The following is a 16,998-nucleotide window of genomic DNA, read 5'->3' on the forward strand; positions in this document are numbered from 1 at the left end:
CGGCTCCAGGGGATGTATCCTTGGAGTTTTTCTTAGCCCGATTGAGCTCATCCAGTGTGAAGGGGGCATTAGTGTCAAAGACTTCTTCACATGCTGTAAGGATTCTGTGCCACCTTTCTTCCTCTAGTCCGGTCTGTACTGCTAATACATCTGGTGGAAGTTGATTGCTGGCTGCTCTCTCTGCAAACCTGGTTGCCAGTACTTCGGCTTCCTGTTGAGGATCTTTGGGGTGTGGAGCTTTAGGTGTTTTATTCCCTTTGGCCCGGTGAATTTGCTGCCACATCTCCCCGAGAAAGGTGTGTTCATTCAGGTGTGAACACCATTCTAGCCACTTTTGTTCTTTTATTTGTCTGGTCTCTCGATGTACATGTTCCTTGACCTCACAAAGTAAGATCCTGTTGCGGTCACTTGGCTGCTTTTTGTACAGCTTTCTTGTTCTATTGAGTCTATGGTTGAGTTCTTTGACACGTTCGCAATAGTACCAATGATCTTTATGGTGTCCGGTGGACTGTTTTTTCAGTGGGATTGAGTGGTTGGCTGCACTTTGAATCGCTTTGACAAATTCTTGTTCTGCCTGATTAATGTCTTCGGGAAGATCATAGTTTCTTTGCCACTCTGAAATGAGGTTTTGAAATCGGTCCCAGTTTGCTAAAGCAAAGTTCCAGGCTTCAGATGGAGGCGGAGGTGGGGTGGGTAGGTCTAACTGAAGATCAATTTGGACCCCATAGTGGTCGCTTGTGAGTGTGGGCTCAACTGACCATGTTGCTGCATCTCTTACCCGACAAACACACACCGAAACTACGACGTTGGTACAACGTTCGAACAAGTTTTAACACCTCCTAACCAGTTATAACAACCAATATAGCAAGTTGTAGCAACCTTCTAATACGTCATAAACACATTAAGCCAAGATGTCACAACTTTATTACAAGTTGTAACAAGCGGAAAATAGAGACAGTTTCGGTTTGTGTTTCCAGGGTTAGGGAGGCTGAAACGAAGGTTAGGTCTAATCTGCCTCCTTGGATGTGAGTAGGTTCATTCTTGTTTAGGATTAGTATTTCTGGAATCTGGTCCAGTAGATGTGTAATGTGTATGCCGGCTTCATTTGTTTTGTTCGAGCCCAGTGCCAATCGATGATGGGCATTAAAATCTCCACAAATGATTGTGTTTGTTGTTGTCGCGTGTCCAAATAACACAGAGAGATCCATTTCGGCTTGTGGAGACCTGTACACATTGAACACTTCAAGTTTGTCGTGTCTTAGCTCAATGGTGACTCCCATTACCTCTGTCCCTGCTCCACAATTGGGTGGGCTGGTTATGGATTTGGAGATCAGGTCACTTTTTACATAGATTGCACATCCCCTGGATTGCCCATTGATCCATGGAAGGAAGAAGCCTCGATAGCCTGAGATTTTAGGTTCTAATCCGGCTCGAAGCAAGCTCTCCTATAGTATCAGGATGTCTATGCCTTTGGTTGCTGTTATGCATTGCAAGTGTTGCAATTTTGTGCGCAGTCCTTGCGCATTCCATTGCAGGATCTTTAGAATTCTAGGTTCTTGGAATGTGCTGATAATTCCGTGGTATCCATGGAGTCTGATGAACACGCCATGGAAGTTGCAATTGGGGTATAGGTTCTTAGTGGTCCTGAAATTGCCTCATCAATGTCGCTTTCCGACGACCTGGACTCTATCTGCTTTTTATGGGGGTGCCTCTTGCCCTGCTGTGTTGACGGTATGGATATTACATCTTCGAATTTTTTGAGCTTGTGCTCAATTGTCTTCCGAGTCTCTGTGGTTTGCTTGATTCCATGTGAAGACAGCAGACTTTCGATTAACTCAGTGACCAAAGTTTTGAGCATTGGCCAGAGAGCGTTCAGTTCAGTGGGAGCACTATTTAATGTTGTGCAGGTTGAGGGCCTAGTGGCTTTTAGACCCTTCTCGGTGGTAACTTTGGCACTGGAATTGCTACTCCTTTTGGCCCCAGTGTGCTTGCTGGATGAAATGGGTGGCCGACTGCTTTGAACATGAGTCTTGTGTCCTCCATCTTTCTTTTTGTCCTGTACTGTCTTCTCACCCTTCACCATGGCCGATGGTGAAGGGCCGTGTGCCCCCTCTTCCTGAATGGGTAGACCCCACGCGGTTTTAGTGGGCATGGGAGCTGGTATTCGTTTTGGTGGGGGTTTCGGCTCCGCTGTTGGCGTGGTGGGGTTCGTTTGAAGCCTTTTGAGCCTTTCAGGGCATTTCAAGTTCCAGGCATGATGTGCCTTGGAACAATTTGGGCATTTTGCCTGAACAGGGTGGTTTGCCTTGAATTTATCAATACAAGTTTTTGTATCATGGGACTGGCTGCAGACTCCGCACCTCACTGGGCGTTGGCAGCCATCTTTGTGATGCCCAAATCTCTGACATCTAAAGCATCTTAGGGGTTCTGGGGTGTAAGGCCTGTGTTGGAACACGCCCCAGATTCCAAGGTCAAGTTTTTCCGGGATCCGTCCTCTTACTGTGAGAAGGACTTGTCGAGTTTCTTGTTTTGTTCGTACTTGGCATCTCTCTGCTGACACCACATAGTTCAGCTTTTCGAGATGGCCAAGGGCCATATGCAAGGGATAATGGAGGACAATGACTTTACTTATTTTATCCTCTGGTTTCAGTTCCTCACATTTTGCGTAATTTTTTAGAATCGTAGCGGCCGACTCGTCTTTTGGCCTCAGAATGTATTCTCCTTTGAGATTAGGTTTTGCCCTGACCTGGAGCTGGGGGTACTCTTTTTCCAGGTCCACTACAGTAGCGTAGGAAGACTTACCTTCCGTGTGCTGCACTTTGAAGACCGGAAACGTAGGTCTAGTCTGAGGCGCTGGGAGAGCTGGAGAAGCTGGAGAGATTAATGGGCGATGGGTCGTCATGGAGTGGCATGTCCTGTTAGCCTTAGTCACGTGATGCCACTCGCCGTCACTTTCGGAACTGGTGTCCATTATCGATGGTTACAGTACTGAACATTATATTTTATACTAAATGTGGGTCAGGTGAACATAAATGGATCGAACAATGGGGTCAGGTATAAACAAAGGGTATACATGGGGTAGACATTTACGGGCTATTCATGCCCGTGCCACCTCTTGGGTGGCTTAATCTTTATCAATCAATCGGGGTAGACATGAAGAAGAAAAGAAGCTAAGGATCAGAAGGTTAAATAGGGTACATACAAAAATTAATCAAGCGTAGTGGGCGCTGTTTGTCGAGCAGTGTTTTCTATGTTGGCATCTTGACGTTCTGGTGTTGTTCTTACTCTCATGGTGGGTACAGTGAATTGTTCCGTAATTTGAGTATTTATGGTAGGTTCTACTTTTATGTGGATTGCTTCAAGAATTTGTAATCTTCTTACATCTTGGGTTTTGTCTATTACACAAGTGTTTTTATTCAACATTTCTCGTGTTAAGGTGATGTCAGGGGCTTGTCTTATGTGATTTCTGGGGACACCGGATTGAAGATTGTTTTGTTGAATATTATCAGGTTTATGTTTTGGTTAGGAGTAATGCTTTTTACTCATTTACGAATTATTTTTTTCATTACTCTTTCCTGTTTTATATGTTCACTGTGCATGGTTGATTTGTAATATAATTTTATTGGAGGTATTGTGGTTTCTGTTCTAGGATCAGGATTGTACCAAGTGTCCAAGTGACTTCTTATAGCAGCGTTTATTTCCGTATTGCTATATCGATTGTTCACCAATACCTGAATTATTCTTTCAAACGAAAGTTTGTTTGAATGTACCCCTCTAACTCTTCTGTCTTCCAGCGACGTGAGGTTTAATTCCCATAGTCTCTCTTCGTAGCTCATACCTCCCGGGTACTAGTCTGGTGGCAATCCTTTGAACCTTTTCCAGGTTAGTCTTGTGCTTGACTAGATATGGACTCCATACTGGGGCTGCATACTACAGGATTGGTCTGACATAGGTGATATACAATGTTCTGAATGATTCATTATCCAAGTTTCTAAATGCCGTTCTTATGTTGGCCAACCTGGCATATATATATATATATATATATATATATATATATATATATATGTCGTACCTAACAGCCAGAACGCACTTCTCAGCCTACTATCCAAGGCCCGATTTGCCTAATAAGCCAAGTTTTCATGAATTAATGTTTTTTCGTCTACCTAACCTACCTAACCTAACCTAACCTAGCTTTTTTTGGCTACCTAACCTAACCTTACCTATAAATATAGGTTAGGTTAGGTTAGGTAGGGTTGGTTAGGTTCGGTCATATCTCTACGTTAATTTTAACTCCAATAAAAAAAAATGACCTCATACATAGAGAAAAGGGTTGCTTTATCATTTCATAAGAAAAAAATTATAGTAAATATATTAATTCAGAAAAACTTGGCTTATTAGGCAAATCGGGCCTTGAATAGTAGGCTGAGAAGTGAGTTCTGGCTACTAGGTACGACATATATATATATATATATATATATATATATATATATATATATATATATATATATATATATATATACATATATGTCGTACCTAGTAGCCAGAACGCACTTCTCGGCCTACTATGCAAGGCCCGATTTGCCTAATAAGCCAAGTTTTCCTGAATTAATATATTTTCTCTAATTTGTTTCTTATGAAATGATAAAGCTACCCATTTCATTATGTATGAGGTAATTTTTTTTTATTGGAGTTAAAATTAACGTAGATATATGACCGAACCTAACCAACCCTACCTAACCTAACCTAACCTATCTTTACAGGTTAGGTTAGGTTAAGTAGCAAAAAAAGTTAGGTTAGGTAAGGTTAGGTAGGTTAGGTTGCCGAAAAACAATTAATTCATGAAAACTTGGCTTATTAGGCAAATCGGGCCTTGCATAGTAGGCTGAGAAGAGCGTTCTGGCTACTAGGTACGACATATATATATATATATATATATATATATATATATATATATATATATATATATATATATATATATATATATATATATATATATATATATATATATATATGTCGTACCTAGTATACCTAGTAGCCAGAATGCACTTCTCAGCCTACTATGCAAGGCCCGATTTGCGTAATAAGCCAAGTTTTCATGAACTAATTGTTTTTCGACTACCTAACCTACCTAACCTAACCTAACCTAACTTTTTCGGCTACCTAACCTAACCTAACCTATAAAGATAGGTTAGGTTAGGTTAGGTAGGGTTGGTTAGGTTCGGTCATATATCTACGTTAATTTTAACTCCAATAAAAATATTTTTATCTCATAAGTAATGAAATGAGTAGCTTTATCATTTCATAAGAAAAAAAATAGAGAAAATATATTAATTCAGGAAAACTTGGCTTATTAGGCAAATCGGGCCTTGCATAGTAGGCTGAGAAGTGCCTACTATGCAAGGCCCGATTTGCCTAATAAGCCAAGTTTTCATGAATTAATTGTTTTTCGACTACCTAACCTAACTTTTTCGGCTACCTAACCTAACCTAACCTATAGAGATAGGTTAGGTTAGGTTAGGTAGGATTGGTTAGGTTCGGTCATATATCTACGTTAATTTTAACTCCAATAAAAAAAAAATTGACCTCATACATAATGAAATGGGTAGCTTTATCATTTCATAAGAAAAAAATTAGAGAAAATATATTAATTCAGGAAAACTTGGCTTATTAGGCAAAACGGGCCTTACATAGTAGGCTGAGAAGTGCGTTCTGGCTACTAGGTACGACATATATATATATGTATATATATATATATATATATATATATATATATATATATATATATATATATATATATATATAGCTATATATATATATATATATATATATATATATATATATATATATATATATATATATATATACATATATATATATATATATATATATATATATATATATATATATATATATATATATATATATATATATATATATATGTCGTACCTAGTAGCCAGAACGCACTTCTCAGCCTACTATGCAGGGCCCGATTTGCCTAATAAACCAAGTTTTTATTAATTAATTGTTTTTCGACTACCTAACCTACCTAACCTAACCTATCCTAACGTTTTCGGCTACCTAACCTAACCTAACCTATAAAGATAGGTTAGGTTAGGTTAGGTAGGGTTGATTAGGTTCGGTCATATATCGACGTTAATTTTAACTCCAATTAAAAAAAATTGACTTCATACATAATGAAATGGGTAGCTTTATCATTTCACGAGAAAAAAAATAGAGAAAATATATTTATTCAGGAAAACTTGGCTTATTAGGCAAATCGGGCCTTGCATAGTAGGCTGAGAAGTGCATTCTGGCTACTAGGTACGACATATATATATATATATATATATATATATATATATATATATATATATATATATATATATATATATATATTTATATATATATATAAACATATATTGTAGCTATTAGCCAGAATGCACTTCTTGACCTACTATGCAAGGCCTGATTTGCCTAATAGGCCGAGTGATTTTATATATTTTCAATAAATTGTTTCCAACTAGTTTATTTTAATTATTATTAGTATATTATATTAGGAACGGAAATTATTGAAGTAGTTGTGTTAGTTTAGGTTATGTTTAGATAGGTTAGGTGAGGTTAGCTAGGGTTGGTTAGGTTCGGTCATATATCTATATTAGTTTTAACTCATATTTAAACCAATTAACTTATACATAATGAAACAGCCAGATTTATCATTTCATAAGAAAAAATTTGGAAAAATATATAAATTCTGGAAAACTTGGCTTATTAGGCCAATTGGGCCTTGCATAGTTGGTCGAATACGATGCATAATTTTAAGCTCTAAGCATAATTTTAATTGTTACCACTAGTTATTCCCATTATAAATTTGCTGTAACTGTACTATCTGTATCTACTCAACTATGTTATACCATTTGTCATACACTTTTACTTATAGCCATTAAGCAAATTTTGTGTTACTGTAAAATTTTACATCTTAATAATCTAATAATTTAATAAATAAATCCCCCCATACTGGCATGCGTTTTTCTCCCCGAAAAGAAAATTCTGGATTATCCTGCTCATGAATGAATTATGAATGTAAAAATTATTATGTAAATATGTATTATGTAAATGTATTATGTAAATATTATGTATTATGTATTATGTATTATTAAATTATGTATTATGTAAATATTATTATGTAAAAATGAATTATGTTTTACATCTATCCGGTGATATTGTTGTCAATCTTGTTATGTTGTGCATAAAAGTATGTAAATTTACCTTTATTAATGAGTATTATTTACAGACTTGGAATGGCAATAGGGAATCCTTTATCGCCATTGCTTTCAAACATATCTATATATATATATATATATATATATATATATATATATATATATATATATATATATATATATATATATATATATATATATATATATTTGTATATATATATATATATATATATTTGTATATTTTGGTAGCAGTCTTTCCTGTAGACATATATTATTAAATATGACCGAAAAAGTAAGATTAATAATTCTAACACGAATTTTCTCAATCTTTCGTACATTACGCTTCACTGTTGGAGGTAAATCAAAAATCAATTCTCCAAAATTCATTTTTATTTCTAGTCTGACGCGACACGGGCGCGTTTCGTAAAACTTATTACATTTTCAAAGACTTTAGTTCACAAATACACAACTGAATAGAACTTACGTATCTCCAATTTTATATCTACATTTGAGTGAGGTGGAAGGGGTGATGTGGCATTAAAACAAGACAGAACAAAATGTGGTATTAATAGGGTATTAATTTCATCAACACAAGACAGAACAAGAGTATTAATAGGGTATTAATTTCATCAACACAAGACAGAACACGAAACAATGGATATTGAATAGAAGTGTTTGTAGAAAGCCTATTGGTCCATATTTCTTGATGCTTCTATATTGGAGCGGAGTCTTGAGGTGGGTAGAATATAGTTGTGCAATAATTGGCTGTTGATTGCTGGTGTTGACTTCTTGATGTGTAGTGCCTCGCAAACGTCAAGCCGCCTGCTATCGCTGTATCTATCGATGATTTCTGTGTTGTTTACTAGGATTTCTCTGGCGATGGTTTGGTTGTGGGAAGAGATTATATGTTCCTTAATGGAGCCCTGTTGCTTATGCATCGTTGAACGCCTAGAAAGAGATGTTGTTGTCTTGCCTATATACTGGGTTTTTTGGAGCTTACAGTCCCCAAGTGGGCATTTGAAGGCATAGACGACGTTAGTCTCTTTTAAAGCGTTCTGTTTTGTGTCTGGAGAGTTTCTCATGAGTAGGCTGGCCGTTTTTCTGGTTTTATAGTAAATCGTCAGTTGTATCCTCTGATTTTTGTCTGTAGGGATAACGTTTCTATTAAAAATATCTTTCAGGACCCTTTCCTCCGTTTTATGAGCTGTGGAAAAGAAGTTCCTGTAAAATAGTCTAATAGGGGGTATAGGTGTTGTGTTAGTTGTCTCTTCAGAGGTTGCATGGCTTTTCACTTTCCTTCTTATGATGTCTTCGACGAAACCATTGGAGAATGGTTTTCTCCAATGGTTTCGTCGAAGACATCATAAGAAGGAAAGTGAAAAGCCATGCAACCTCTGAAGAGACAACTAACACAACACCTATACCCCCTATTAGACTATTTTACAGGAACTTCTTTTCCACAGCTCATAAAACGGAGGAAAGGGTCCTGAAAGATATTGTTAATAGAAACGTTATCCCTACAGACAAAAATCAGAGGATACAACTGACGATTTACTATAAAACCAGAAAAACGGCCAGCCTACTCATGAGAAACTCTCCAGACACAAAACAGAGCGCTTTAAAAGAGACTAACGTCGTCTATGCCTTCAAATGCCCACTTGGGGACTGTAAGCTCCAAAAAACCCAGTATATAGGCAAGACAACAACATCTCTTTCTAGGCGTTTAACGATGCATAAGCAACAGGGCTCCATTAAGGAACATATAATCTCTTCCCACAACCAAACCATCGCCAGAGAAATCCTAGTAAACAACACAGAAATCATCGATAGATACAGCGATAGCAGGCGGCTTGACGTTTGCAAGGCACTACACATCAAGAAGTCAACACCAGCAATCAACAGCCAATTATTGCACAACTATATTCTACCCACCTCAAGACTCCGCTCCAATATAGAAGCATCAAGAAATATGGACCAATAGGCTTTCTACAAACACTTCTATTCAATATCCATTGTTTCGTGTTCTGTCTTGTGTTGATGAAATTAATACTCTTGTTCTGTCTTGTGTTGATGAAATTAATACCCTATTAATACCACATTTTGTTCTGTCTTGTGTTAATGCCACATCACCCCTTCCACCTCACTGAAATGTAGATATAAAATTGGAGATACGTAAGTTCTATTCAGTTGTGTATTTGTGAACTAAAGTCTTTGAAAATGTAATAAGTTTTACGAAACGCGCCCGTGTCGCGTCAGACTAGAAATAAAAATGAATTTTGGAGAATTGATTTTTGATTTACCTCCAACAGTGAAGCGTAATGTACGAAAGATTGAGAAAATTCGTGTTAGAATTATTAATCTTACTTTTTCGGTCATATTTAATAATATATATATATATATATATATATATATATATATATATATATATATATATATATATATATATATATATATATATATATATATATATGTCGTACCTAGTAGCCAGAACGCACTTCTCAGCCTACTATGCAAGGCCCGATTTGCCTATTAAGCCAAGTTTTCATGAATTAATTGTTTTTCGACTACCTAACCTAACCTAACCTAAGTTTTTCGGCTACCTAACCTAACCTAACCTATAGAGATAGGTTAGGTTAGGTTAGGTAGGGTTGGTTAGGTTCGGTCATATATCTACGTTAATTTTAACTCAAATGAAAAAAAATTGACCTCATATATAATGAAATGGGTAGCTTTATCATTTCAAAAGAAAATAATTAGAGAAAATATATTAATTCAGGAAAACTTGGCTTATTAGGCAAATCGGGCCTTGCATAGTAGGCCGAGTACGACGTTCTAGCTAATAGGTTCCACATATATATATATATATATATATATATATATATATATATATATATATATATATATATATATATATATATATATATATATATATATATATATATATATGTCGTACCTAGTAGCCAGAACGCACTTCTCAGCCTACTATGCAAGGCCCGATTTGCCTAATAAGCCAACTTTTCATGAATTAATTGTTTTTCGACGACCTAACCTACCTAACCTAACCTAACCTATCTTTTTTGGCTACCTAACCTAACCTAACCTATAAAGATAGGTTAGGTTAGGTTAGGTAGGGTTGGTTAGGTTCGGTCATATATCTACGTTAATTTTAACTTCAATAAAAAAAATTGACCTCATACATAATCAAATGGGTAGCTTTATCATTTCATAAGAAAAAAATTAGAGAAAACATATTAATTCAGGAAAACGTGGCTTATTAGGCAAATCGGGCTTTGCATAGTAGGCTGACAAGTGTGTTCTGGCTACTAGGTACGACATATATATATATATATATATATATATATATATATATATATATATATATATATATATATATATATATATATTGTGATGGTAAAGCGTTGGTGTTCGGCTGTTTCAAAAGCTAGGGGCAGGGCCTCGTCACATTAGAGAGAAAAAAAGAGAAAAGCTGGAACTTTCGTCTGTGGTAAGGTAATGGGAAGACACACAAAACACAAGTAAATTTAACAATGAAATTTTAATTACGTTCGAAAAACAAGACATGAATAGAGTTAAGCATATAATATAAAAGATAAGTCAACAAACAAAACAATATGAATAATCACTGGCAAATGAAAAGTTACGTTAAGACAAGTGAGTTACAGTGATAGCAAAATAAATATGAATGGAGCTGGAATATTGGCTTCGAGCTGCCACCTCCCTTAGTACACGAATGCCAAGGCTTAGTCTACCAGCGAGAGATGTCAACTGCAAGGAGCACTGAGATATTCTGACAATACTGGGCCACTGCAGCCCAGACATCAACTTGTGGCGGAGGGCGGAGGGCAGGTGCGACGGGACACCAGCCAATCAGCGACAGGCAGGCAATGGACAAGCAGTTTGCCGGTTTACGGTGGCAGTAGGTAGCAGGTGTGCCGGTGTGCTGGATACGTTTTGCTCTCTGGGCAAAACGTTTTGGAGATACTTGCTGGACGTATCTTCTATATTATCTTTTGTTTTTACGTACTTTGTAGGGAAGAGCAGGCTCAATCTCTCTTGAAAGAGATTATCGACACAACTCTCCCCCGAAGCCTGCGGTTCTGGAAGAAGTACGTCGTCATGTGGTGGAGTAATAGGTGGAGTTGCTTCTACTTCATAAACTCTGGAGAGGGCGTCGGCTATGATGTTGTCAGAACCCTTGATATAGCGGATCTCCAGGTTGAAATCTTGTAGATATAAAGCCCATCGTAGAAGACGCTGGTTAGTTAATTGGGCTTGATGTAAGAAGCGGAGAGGGTTGTGGTCTGAGAAGATGGTGGTAGACCTGGCACCTTGTAGGTATGGAGCAAAGTGCTGGAGATTCAGGACGATGGATAGTAGCTCCTTTTCAATAGTGCTGTAGTTCCTCTGGTGGGGTTTCAATTTGTAGCTGGAGTAGCTGACAGGTAGAACCTCCTCGCCTCGTTGCTGCATCAGGACACCACCAATGCCGGTACCACTGGCGTCGACATGAAGGACGAAAGGCTTGGTGATATCTGGCGAGGCGAGAATGGGATTAGAACAGAGGAGGAATTTGAGTTGTTCGAAAGCAACGGTTTGCTGCATGGTCCAATTATACTGTTGCTTGGGACTAGTTAAAATGATTAAAGGCGTGGCGACTGTACTGAAATTTCTCACAAACCTACGGTAGTAGGAGGCAAGACCAAGGAAGCGCAGGAGCTGCTTCCTGGTGGTAGGCTGTGGATAATGCTGGATGGCTTGAGTGTGTGAGTCTAACGGAGCTAGGCTGCCACTCCCAATTACATGACCCAGATAACGCACTTTACCTTTCGCGAAGGTGGACTTGCCCAGGTTGATGGTGAGGCCGGCTGTCAGGAGCTTGGCGAACAGACGTCGCAGCTGGAGCAGATGTTCACTCCAGGTGTTGGATGCTACGACGATATCATCCAAATAGGCGTACGTGTTATCCAAGCCCTGGATGACACGGTTGACAGCTCTCTGAAAGGTGGCCGGGGCATTACATAGTCCGAAAGGAAGGCGTTCATATCTGAAAAGTCCAAAAGGAGTGATAAAGGCAGATATTTCTTTGGCTCGCTCCGTTAAACACACTTGGTAATACCCCTTAAGCAAGTCCACTTGGGACAAGTACTGGGCATTACCAATGGCGTCAAGAATGTCATCTATCCTTGGCAAGGGGTATGCATCCTTGACAGTCACATTATTTAACTTATGGTAGTCAGTGCAAAGCCTCACCTTACCTTGGGGTTTTGGCACCAAGATACAGGGTGAGGCCCAGGGGGACTCACAAGGTGTAGCCAGTCCATGATCCAAGAGGTACTGCACCTCAGCACGCATGACTTCTTTCTTGCTAGGGCTGATTCGGTAGAAGGGTTGACGAATCGGCCGGGAGTCGGGGAGCAGTTGGATGTCGTGCTGGGTAACATTACACTCTTGGGGGTCATCTCGGAACAACTCCTGATGTTCTTTGAAGATCTTGACGAGAGGTGCACTATGATTATCCTGAAAATAGTTTGGAAGATCAGTAAGGATTTCCGAATTAGAAAGCGCTGACTCCTTGTCAGTGCTTTTGGGAGGAGAAGCAGGGAAGGTCTCACTGGATGTATGGTTCTGTAAAGGCAGAGTAATTAAGCATGACAGTGGGAGGAGTACCGTTATATAGCTTCAGGAGGTTGACGTGGCACAGCTGGGTCTTCCGCCGCCTATCTGGAGTCTCTAGAACGTAGTTATGGTTGTTTCTGCACTCCTTGATGCGGTAGGGTCCTGAAAACCTGTTTTGTAAAGGAGAACCTGGGATAGGGAAGTAAGCAATTACGAAGTCTCCCGGTTTAAATTTTCTTACTTTGCTGGTCTGGTCGTAATGAGTCTTCATTCTTTCCTGTGCTTTCAATAGATTATCTTGGGCAAAACTGTGGACTCTCTCTAGAATGTGTTGTAGGTTTTGAAGAAACTGAGGCACATTCTGATGCTCACTGAAGGTGGCATCACGTAGAGAGTCTTTGAAAGCCTTGAGGGGAGTATGGCACTTACGTCCGTAGAGCATCTCATAAGGAGATACTCCTAGGGACTCATTGGGAAGACTTCTATATATGCACATTATCAGGTCAATTTGCTTATCCCAATCCTTAGAGGTTTCATTACAAAACTTCTTCAGGAGTGCTTTAATAGTCTGATGACTACGCTCAAGAGAACCCTGTGAAGCAGGATGATAGGGGCTGGACAATACCTGTTTGATGTTGAACTCCTCCAGTGTCCTCTTGAAGAGATCACTGGTGAAGTTGGTGCCACAGTCGCTCTGAACCTCCCTTGGAAATCCATACTGGGTGAAGATCTTCAATAAGTGCTTCACAACCGTAGCAGCCGTAATGTTCTTTACTGGAACTGCTATGGGGAATCTGGTGGTAGGACACAGGATGGTTAAGATATAGGCGTTACCTGAACTGGTCCGAGGTAAAGGACCAACACAGTCTATAATAAGTCTGTGGAAATTTTCCGCAGGCACCTGTATGGGAATCAGTGGCGCTCTGGGAATAGAGATGTTCGGTTTACCTGCCATGTGACATGTATGACACTGTTTGACGTACTGTTTGACGCTATTTACCATACCTGGCCAGTAGTAGTCTTGACGGATTCCATGGTAGGTCTTGTTGAATCCGTAGTGGGAGAGTGCTCCGTGGGCCAGGTGTAGAATAGTGAGCCGCAGGTTGGCAGGAATCACAAGTTGTTCGACGTTGGCCCAATCGTCCTCCTCCTTCAGTTTACTGGGTCTATATCTGCGGTAGAGCAACTCGTTCTCTAGGAAGAACCCAGGAATACTGTAGGGTTGAGTCTCAGCCTGGAAAAATAATGGTGTCAAGGTAAGATCTTCCCTCTGTAACTTACGGAACTCCAACTTGGTCAGATTCGGGGGTAGTTTCTGAGGGTCTTGAGGGACAGCGGTGGCAGTAGAGTCAGCTAGCTGTGGTCGTGCGGCTTGTGCACGGGTGGTCACTAAAACTGAAGGAGAAACTTCATCACTCTCTTGAACCTTTGCTGGAACATACTCAAATATAGGATTATCCGTCACAGAGGTACACACCTGGGGTTTGTCCATGACGATCAGGTTGGTCGGTTGCAGGTCTTCTGCCAAGTCGTTGCCCAGGAGAAGTTGCACTCCAAGCATGGGAAAAGGCTTTTCCCTGACGGCGACTTGGACTTCTCCGTTCACGAAGGGACAATCCAGGTGGACTCTGGCGAGAGGATAAGGAGTGATAGCAGTGAGGTCAGTGATGAAGACAGTTTCTCCGGTGTAGGCGATGTTGGGCACAGCCGACTTCAAAATAATCGATTGTAGAGCCGCTGTGTCCCTCAAGATCTTCAATTTGAAACGTCCCTCCGGATTTGAACCGTTGGCAGAGACAGTTCCAGTATACAGGTGTTTACTGAAAAGAGAAAGATCATTAAAATGAACACCAACATTCATCACAGGCTTACCGGACTTAGGAGGAGTTGGTTTGGGTTTTGGCGTTTCGGTGGTTCCTTTGTATTGAGACTTACCACATTTATCTATGGTATGTCCATAGAGTCTACAATACTTACAGTACAATTTCGAGCCAGCTTGATCGGTACTCACTTTCTCGTAACTGTACCACGACTTCTTACTGGAAGGTGGTTCTGGTGTCAGCCAGTGGATGAGGCTATAAGTGTCAGCCGACTTAGCACACTTTAGGTAGTCGGTTTCTTCTTTATCTGCTAAATATAGACGGACAGGAGGCGGCACACGCCTCAAGAATTCTTCAACTAGCATAAGGTTGACGAGTTCTGCATTGGTAGAGACATGTGCTGCTTCCAGACATTTCGTAAAATATCTCCTTTTGGTATTAGCAAACTCTAGAAAGGTAGTGGTACTTGCCTTCAGGTGGTCACGTAATTTCCTTCGATAACTTTCGGTGGAAAGGAGGTAGGCGTCCAACACTGCTTGTTTCAGAGTCTGGTAGTCATTCTCAGACGCCAAAGTACTAAGTGTAACTGCAGCTCTACCTGTAAGATGTACTCTGAGAAGGGTGGCCCATTGGTCGGCAGGCCAACTAAGTTGATTGGCAAGGGTTTCAAAGGTGGTGAAAAACACGTCAACTTCTGTTTCTACGAATGATGGCATTAACTTACTTGCATGTGATATATTAAAACTGATGGGAAGATTGGCGGTAGCTTGCTGGCGTTGAGCGAGGTGTGAAGTTTCCAACACGAATTCTCGTTGACGACATTCCATAGTCAAAGTTGCTTGTTGTTTGTCATATTCGTGTTGCGTCTCCAAATGGCGTTGTTTTGTTTCAAGCTGTACTCGTTCCCGCTCACGGAGTAATGCAATCTCACGTTCTTGTTCTTCCTTCCTCAAGGCAGCCTCACGTTCTTGTTCTTCCTTCTTCAAGGCAGCCTCACGTTCTTGTTCTTCCCTTCGTATGGCAGCCGCTTCCCTTTGTTGTTCGAGGGCGTCCCTTTGCTGCTCGCGTTCGATCTTGGCCAGCTCTAGTCTGAGTTTCATCGTTGCCAAATCAGTTTTATCTGCAATAAAGTAAGTTTCGTGAGTTTCAGAGTCTCTCTTACCTTGCTCTAAGAAATGATCCAGTAACAGGTTGTGTATTTCATTTTTGTTGGCTTGGTAGGGAACTTCTAGTTGATACTCATGTGCAAGAGTTTGTAATTCAGTCCTCTTGGCACGACTTAAAGTCCCTATTTCACCTGCTGGATCTGCACGGAAAGCTTGGAGACGAAACATTGTGAAATTAGCAAATAAATGCACAACGAATATACTGTTGTGATATAGTGAATGTCAGAAACAGGACAACGTGGCAACTGGTACCTATCCTGTGGAATCTTTAACAATTAAAGTTAATTACAAGATGTTAAATGATTAATTAAATCAAGGTCGCAGGAAATCTTGTACCCGGTACTCATGTAAGAGGATAAGGGCAAGAAAATCCTACTAAACAAGCGAAACTGAGTTTCTAAAACAAATTAAACAGTTAATTGTCTCAAAAGTAAAATTGGTAGTCCAAGAATGTAGGCATACCTTGCCGAGTCTCTATAGGACATAAGCAAGTTTTTCCACTGAAATTAATATGATACTTACAGAATTAGCGAACTTTTGTGCTCTGAAAAAGAAAGCTAATTCCCTACCAATGTAGGTATCATCATCTCTGACCGACATGTAGGGGTGCGAGGTGTCAACTGGTGACGAGAACTGCTGCTGAGGTCCCAATTCAGCAACTAAAGTTCGTGCTAGAGGAACTATGGCCCTCTTTATCCTCCTACTGTCAGATTGCAGAAGATTAGGTGCACTTGACCCGGGGGCAGACCACAGTACCAGGGTACCAATATGATGATCTGTCGAAAATATGAGAAATATATTAGGGACAAAAGATGGTAAACACGAGTAATATCACGGAGGGAGAGATGACCAATTAAGAGAATGACTGAGGCCTACAGTCACCATGTAATCCAAAGTTGTCTCACCTTCACCATGTGCTACTCTCGGAATGCACAATACACACAGCACCATACAAAAATAAAATTGAATATGAAAAATAGTAAAAAGCTACATTACCAAAGCCAAATACGCTTACCATAAATTTACTACTTGGCACCAGTACCTGAGTGAAGCTCCCGGACAGGCCCCCACTTTAATGTGACGGTAAAGCGTTGGTGTTCGGCTGTTTCAAAAGCTAGGGGCAGGGCCTCGTCACATTAGAGAGAAAAGAAGAGA

This window comes from Procambarus clarkii, chromosome 74 (genome assembly GCF_040958095.1).
Source record: "Procambarus clarkii isolate CNS0578487 chromosome 74, FALCON_Pclarkii_2.0, whole genome shotgun sequence".
In the NCBI taxonomy this organism is placed as follows: domain Eukaryota; kingdom Metazoa; phylum Arthropoda; class Malacostraca; order Decapoda; family Cambaridae; genus Procambarus; species Procambarus clarkii.